General features: G+C 43.7%; 1 long non-coding RNA gene across 1 annotated transcript; it reads right to left on the bottom strand.

Moving 5' to 3' along the window:
* Nucleotides 1–1,822: 1,822 nt before the first annotated feature.
* LOC142840910 (uncharacterized) lies at nucleotides 1,823–4,702 on the bottom strand. The gene is made up of 2 exons (XR_012908979.1): nucleotides 4,306–4,702; nucleotides 1,823–2,072 (listed from the first exon to the last, which is right to left on the bottom strand). It is a non-coding gene; the product is annotated as an uncharacterized LOC142840910 (long non-coding RNA).
* Nucleotides 4,703–7,566: the final 2,864 nt, after the last annotated feature.

Below are 7,566 nucleotides of genomic sequence, written 5' to 3'. Positions count from 1 at the left end.
AGATGGCCAAGTGCCTACAGATGCTTGAGTCCACCATGATGGCCTGAGTTTGCCACCATGGGTACACTGAAAAGGGAGAACTGACTCCTAAAATTTGCCTGCTACCACCACGTGTATATTGTGACACACATGCATAGATACATGTGCACAAGATATAAAATATATGTGAATGAGCCGGGCGGTGGTGGCGCACGCCTTTAATCCCAGCACTGGGGAGGCAGAGGCAGGCGGATCTCTGTGAGTTCGAGGCCAGCCTGGTCTACAGAGCTAGTTCTAGGACAGGCTCCAAAACCACAGAGAAACCCTGTCTCGAAAAAAAAAAACAAAAATATATATATATATATATATATATGTGAATGTTTAAAAGCAAGTTTTGATATTTTAGGTATGTTTAACACATATGCACATGAATTAACTACAGTGTATTTTTGAATAAAGAACACTAGAAAATGGCAAACGAATTTCTATTGTTAAAAAGTTTTACTTTTGAAATATGATCTCACCCTGTCTCCCATACTGGACTGAACCTCACTATGTGGCCCCGGCTGGCCTCAAATTTATATGAAACCCTCTTGAGTCCTGGGATTACAGGGGTGAGGCACCAAACCTACCAACAGGATTTACTTTCTGGAAAAAGGGATCAAAAAGCAATACTGTGTACACTATAAAATAGTAAGGACATATAATTTATAATCTCTAAAACATATCAGAAAGGCTGATGAGAAATGAGAGTGTTCTAAAGCTAAAACATTAAAAATAAGAATTAGAGAAACTATATATCAGTGACATGAGAATGCAAATGATAAACAGTAGAAAGTGACATCAGATAAATTAGCTATTAATGGATCAAACACTACCAATAAAGACTAAATATTTTCTGAAGAGCTATAAAAGCAAGAACAGTAATACCTTATCTGTAAGATAGAGAGTTTAATAAGTTTGTTTGAGGGCTGGGAGGATGGGTCAGCAGTTAGCATCACTGTCTACTCTTCCAGGGGACCAAGGTTCAATTCCCAGCACCCACATGACAGCTCGCAACTGGCAGTCACATGAGGAGTCTCCACCATGTACCGCGGTCACCATTAACAGCACCATCGTTGCACTGTGTGACATTATTACTGGGTAGGGAACCCATGCCAAACCAAACTGTGAATGAAGAGTTTACACAAACAGGGGTGACTCTAAAGCACTTACATCACTAAAAGCCCACTCCGTCATGGGTGATGACTCACGAATTCTGCATCTATCTGAATCTCCGGAGGTGGTGGATGACTCCAAAGGAACATCGTTCTCCAAAACCAACAGATCTGATGTACATAGGACCTCACAGAGACTGTGAGATCACTCACGAGATCTGCAGGAGCTCAAGCCAGATAAAATCCCAGCCTGGAGGAGGGGAAGTGGCTCAAAGCCCTACACCTAGCAAGTAGCTGTTAGATGGATAGCTGCTTTCTCAATGGAGTGACACTGGGTATGGCAAAGAAACCCGAGAACAGGCCACATGCACAGTAGTTTCCAGTATAAATAGGACTCCATGGTTTTGTTGTTGACTTATAAAAGGACTGTTTTGTTTGTTTTAAGCAAGAGAAAGAGCATAAGGTTAAGTTGGGAGGAGTTGGGGAAGGGGGAAAATATGGTAAAAATAAATGTAAAATTTAGAAATGTAGTAATAGGGGCGGCAGGGCTGCGTCCCCAAACACCCCAGCCGCCTGCCCGGCTCGGCTAGCTTATGCCCCGAAATAATTACACAGACACTGTATTCTTTTAAACACTGCTCTGGCCCATTTCTAATCATCTGTGTAGCGCCCCTAGGTGCGCTTACCGGGAAGATTCTAGCCTAAGTCCATCCTGGGTCGGAGCTGGGGCATGGTGTGCGTCTTCCCTGGAGCAGGTAGCATGGCGTCTCTCTTGCGTCTGCTCCCGAGAGGAGAGCTGTCGAGTCTGACCTCACTTCCTCTTCCTCCCAGCGTTCTGTTCTGTTTACTCCACCCACAGGGCCAAACAGTTTCTTTATTGCTTAACCAATGAAATCAACAGATTGATATGACACTCCCACATCACTTCCCCTTTTTCTGTTTAAACAAAAAAAGGAAGGCTTTAACCTTAACATAGCAAAATTACATATAACAAAACAGTTATAAGTAAAAGTTACATCAGAAACATTTATACATATAACAAAATTGACCTTAAATCTCTATCAATGCAAATTATTCATACCTATATCATTTCCCCCTTTAAATGTAAAAGAACATTTATAAACAATATTTTGGGAACATGGGCGCAGTTTTTTCTCTCCAAACTGCTTCCTGCTGAATGGGGGCGTTGTTAATGATTTTAGGGTGTAACCTGTGTGCCAGGTTTATCTCAGTTGGCAGTTGAGCAAGGCAATTTTCTGAAGATGTTCACAGCAACCCTTCAGGAGGACGTGGTCCATCATACCAAATCGGAATAGAAGAAATCCATAGAGTCTCATCCTCTGTGAAAACAAAAGAAGACTCTCTCCAAAGCATCATATCCTTAGACCCAAATTCTGAAATCATACCCTCATGATATCCGTTCTGGTTCCACTTGGCAGCCCATATAATGAAATGTCTCTCTGTACTTAGCTCCTTCACAGTCAAAAATTTTAAAGAAAACACAATGTACATAATCCAGACTCTCTGTGAATTTTCCATCTTTACGCGGCTTATTTTTATTTATATCTATAACTATCTGTACTCTGTCTCTTTAAAGACTTTACTTTTACTTTTTTCTTTTTAAACCATTAACTTTATTCTCTATATTCTTTTTCTTCTCTCTCCCAAGCCAACGTACATTTATCCAACAGTGTGACTCATTTAGTAGTCTGAATCTGTCCTATTGTGAATCTGTAATTTTTTACTATCCAGGAGCAGTTTTGATTTGCGCCTTTAAATCACTAGGCGCTAAGCTGCAACATTTCTAGGTTAACTTTTTGCTTTTTGAGCGCATATCTTTGACCTGGAATAACCCTGTAGACCAGGCTGTCTTTGAACTCTCAGAGATCCGCCTGTCTCTGCCTCCCAGGCATTGGGATTAAAGGCGTGTGCTACTACACCTTGAACTCACAGAGATCTGTTTATCTCTGCCTTCTAAGCACTGGGATTAAAGGCGTGTGCTACCACACCTTGAAGTCACAGAAGTTTGCTTTAAGAATTTTAACTTTTAGTCTGCATATATTTTTAACACACTTTAAACCATTCAGAAATTTTCTGTCTTTGAATCTCTCTTTACTGTATATCTCTCTTTTTCTGATGACAAGAGCCTTTAATTTGCCAAGCAATATCAGTAGGACTAAAGGTGTGGCTTTGACAGCTGGATCCTTAGCTTTCCAGCCTCATGGCTGATATACAGGCTGTAGCCACATTTATAGCATTTCAAGGTCCCTGCCAGCCAGCGAGCTACAACAGACAACACTCAAATCCTCTCTCGGTAGCCAGCCTTCCTGCCTCAAACAGTCAGAGTTTGCCCTGGCAGGATGGCCCAGAAAGCCAGCATTTTTAAATGGCGCAGCTTTTTTCCTGCTACGGCTGAAAACCGAAAAGCATGTGTTCAGCTTTTCATCAACACCGTTTAAGTGTTTCGTGGCAGGACCTCTTAATGAGCTGCAGGGTTTTGCAGCTAAAGCTGAGTCAGGAAGCCTCTTGGGGCTACCAGGTAGGAGCGGCACTCAGCACTTTAATTCTGAGACTGAGCATGCAGCACAGAAATTCTTTTCATCAAAGTTACATCCAAATCTGAAACGCAGAGCACTGCGCAGTCTGAAAACACGTCCCTGTATGGCGGCAGGAATCCGCCATGCTCTTCCGCCTGCCTAAGCCTGATTCTGCCTTCTGCCCAGGAGCAGGCGGGGAGCTCTGAGTCATCGTCACGGTCTCAGAGCACTCTCCTTCCGATCCCAAGCGGGAACACAAACATAAAGCCAGAGTTTGCACTGGCGGCACAGCCCCAGGAAGCTGCGTTAAGATAACGCAGCTTTTTTTTCTGCTGCTGTTGCCAAATCAGGAAATCTCTCTACAGCACGCCACCAACAAACAGCAAAAATCTGTGTTAAACTCTCTCTCCCTTATTTTTAAGCCTTCTCAAGTTTTTTGTGGACTCAGTTAGCCACACGTCTGGGCGTCATCTGTAGTAATAGGGGCGGCAGGGCTGCGTCCCCAAACACCCCAGCCGCCTGCCCGGCTCGGCTAGCTTATGCCCCGAAATAATTACACAGACACTGTATTCTTTTAAACACTGCTCTGGCCCATTTCTAATCATCTGTGTAGCGCCCCTAGGTGCGCTTACCGGGAAGATTCTAGCCTAAGTCCATCCTGGGTCGGAGCTGGGGCATGGTGTGCGTCTTCCCTGGAGCAGGTAGCATGGCGTCTCTCTTGCGTCTGCTCCCGAGAGGAGAGCTGTCGAGTCTGACCTCACTTCCTCTTCCTCCCAGCGTTCTGTTCTGTTTACTCCACCCACAGGGCCAAACAGTTTCTTTATTGCTTAACCAATGAAATCAACAGATTGATATGACACTCCCACATCACTTCCCCTTTTTCTGTTTAAACAAAAAAAGGAAGGCTTTAACCTTAACATAGCAAAATTACATATAACAAAACAGTTATAAGTAAAAGTTACATCAGAAACATTTATACATATAACAAAATTGACCTTAAATCTCTATCAATGCAAATTATTCATACCTATATCATAGAAATAAAGAAAAGTTAAAAGAAAAATATATATAATGATGAGGCATTGAGGAGATGGCTCTTGCAGAGGACCTGACTTCAGTCCCAAGACCCCAAATGTTGGTTCACAACTGCATGTTATTCCAGTTCCATGGGATATGACAGCATCTTATGACTTCAGTGGGCAAATCCACAGACACACACGCAGGGAAAATATCTATACATATAAAATTAAAATAAACAAAACCTGAAATAATAATAATAAGCTATATCTTTTGATCTGGATAGTGCTCTTAGCCAGAGGAACAAAGTTCAGTTTGCAGAAACTACTAACAGCCATGTGTGACTGTGAGGCCACCCTGGGCTATTCAACCAATGTTACATAGCAAGACATACATACGCACAAACACAAAAACACACACACAAACACACACACATTCTCCACATAGTCTGTACACTTATATATTTACTTCACCATTAGAGTGACTCCATATCATAAGTATTGTGCCATCCACGTTGTACACAATAGCAAAAGGCCCAGAGAGGCTAAATAAGTAGCTCCCAAGTCACAGAGCAACTAAGATGTTACCCATGATTAAGTCATGCCTCCTAGTCATCCTGATCATTGTGAGGTCAAGAAGCAACATGGGCCATCACTATGTAACCATATGAAGGAGGCAGTAGATACAGGAAACTGAGAAACACCCAAAATGGCACATTCACGGCTCATTTCCTAGATTCTGACAACTACTCACTCTCAGCTCTATGATTTGGAAAAGGATCAGAAAGTCAAGGCAGGGGTCCCAGGTGGGCCAGATACTGGTTCTCAGACTTTATTCACTGGAGGGGTATGAGTGTGTGAGGGGAAAGTGCACAGACACCTGTTTGTCTGCCTCCCTAATTTCCTGCGGTGGACCAGAACAAAATCGACCTTTGGAAATGTTGGCCCAGCCTGAGAAGAACAGAAAAGCTTTTCACCAGTATCTCTTTGGACATCTAGTGGTTGTAGATGTGAATGACACCTCATACAAAAAGTTCCTGTGGGGCCAAACAGTGAGGACAGGAAGGACCATGAGCAAAAGGGGAGAAGAGCCAGGGCTGTGAGAACAAGAAACAGCCAGTCACTGGGAGGATCTGCTCTGATGCGTTTCCTGGCAACTGTTGTCACGTTATCCACAGTGGGCGCTATGTTACAGAAAACTGATGTCACAAATCTCCTGAAACTAGAGCTGGATTCATGAATTCATGTGTTCAAGGTAGAGAACAAGTTTCCACCCATCTAGCCTTGGTCTTGCGGAGATAGGAACCACAGAAAGGGCCTTAGCCCTGTTCTTCCTGCTTTCTATTCTGGAGGGCTTCCGGGCTCGAGATGGGCACCTCTGGGAGTCAGAGAATCTTAGAGGACCTGCTCTGTAGGGACCATCTCCTTTCCTTGGACAACAGGGACAGGTAGTACAACCTGCTGCTCTCCCCTCTGTTCAGCATCCCTGGGGCCTTTCTCAGGCCTGACTAACCCCTCATTCTTACCTTCCAGGTTTAAGGTCTGAGGATTCTACCTCCTCCCCAGGCTGAAGCCGTCCATCTACTATTGCAGTCGGCTTCAGTGCCCTTCGCGACCATGGCCAGACCCACTCGTTCTGTCCAAATGGTCCTAGGTAGGCTGTGTTGCCCACTCTTGCTTAAAATGCTTTTGTTGGTCAGGCCTGAAACATGAGCAAGAAAGTAACTTCCAGATGGCTAGACTCACCCTGACTGGTGTATAGTTTCATCATCTTCTCTTTCCACTCAGCATGATTCTGGGAAGCCTGTGCTGGCTGTGGCTGGCTGCTTTCTTCTCTGAGAGCTGGTGCACTGCCCCAAATGAGCTGAGGAATAACCAAGATCTGAGCCAGATGTCCGGAAACCAGACTGTCCGCATTGTGCTGAAGGAAAAACACAAAAAGACCTAGGATTTGAGTATGATGGCAGTTGCCACTGAAGCTATTAGGCATAAGGTGAGCTCTGAGAGGACCAACAGACCACAAAAGACATGCCATAGAACAATGGGTAGGCAGCCTAGGGTCCTAAGTGACATAAAGTTAATGTGGTGGCCTACCTGGGGTCAGGAGAGTAGGAAAATGGCAGTGGGAGACTAGGGATGGCCCAGCTCAGGTCCTTCCAAACAGGATGTGACCAACAATGGGTGCGATGGTCCATAATAGCTGGATCAGATTAAAATAGTCTCAAGACTTCCTCTGCAGGGTAGCATGCAGAGTGTTCTAAACCCATCCCCTAGTAAACTTTCAACTTAGCTTTGTTCTCTCTCTCTCTCTCTCTCTCTCTCTCTGTCTCTCTCTCCCTTCCTTTCTTTCTTCATTTTTTTGATTTCTACCTTTTTTCTTATTTTTTTCTCAGTTTCTCGGTGTAGTTCTGAATATCCAGGAACATTCTCTAAAAAACAGACTGGCCAAGAACTCAGAGATTCATGTGTCTCTGCCTTCAGAGTGCTAGGATTAATGGCATGCACCACCATAACTGACAAACTTCAGCTGTTTCTTAAACTTCTTTACATATTCTTGCATCTTATACACCTACTTACTTATAACAGATTGAATTTTAAGTAAGCTGGACTTCTCAGAAAAGCACACACTTTTTCTAGAAGTATCCATTCTAGGGCGAGCACAAAGGAGATATGGACAGTGAGAAGAGAAATTTAGGCCCTGTGCCCACTAGAATTTAGGTTGCTGCATCTTTACTCGGCCAGTCTGCTTTGCCTCCTTGACTGCTCTGTTAGACTCTTGAGTACTTGACCAACTACTGCAACCTATCAGAATTCTTCTCTTTTGAGAACAAGAAGGATCAAATGAACAAAGGAATGAAACAAAGACACAGAAAGATG

Source organism: Microtus pennsylvanicus, chromosome X (assembly GCF_037038515.1).
Source record: "Microtus pennsylvanicus isolate mMicPen1 chromosome X, mMicPen1.hap1, whole genome shotgun sequence".
Taxonomy (NCBI): Eukaryota; Metazoa; Chordata; class Mammalia; order Rodentia; family Cricetidae; genus Microtus; species Microtus pennsylvanicus.
The sequence above is the reverse complement of the archived record's forward strand: the minus strand, read 5'-3'. Positions and strand labels throughout refer to the sequence as shown.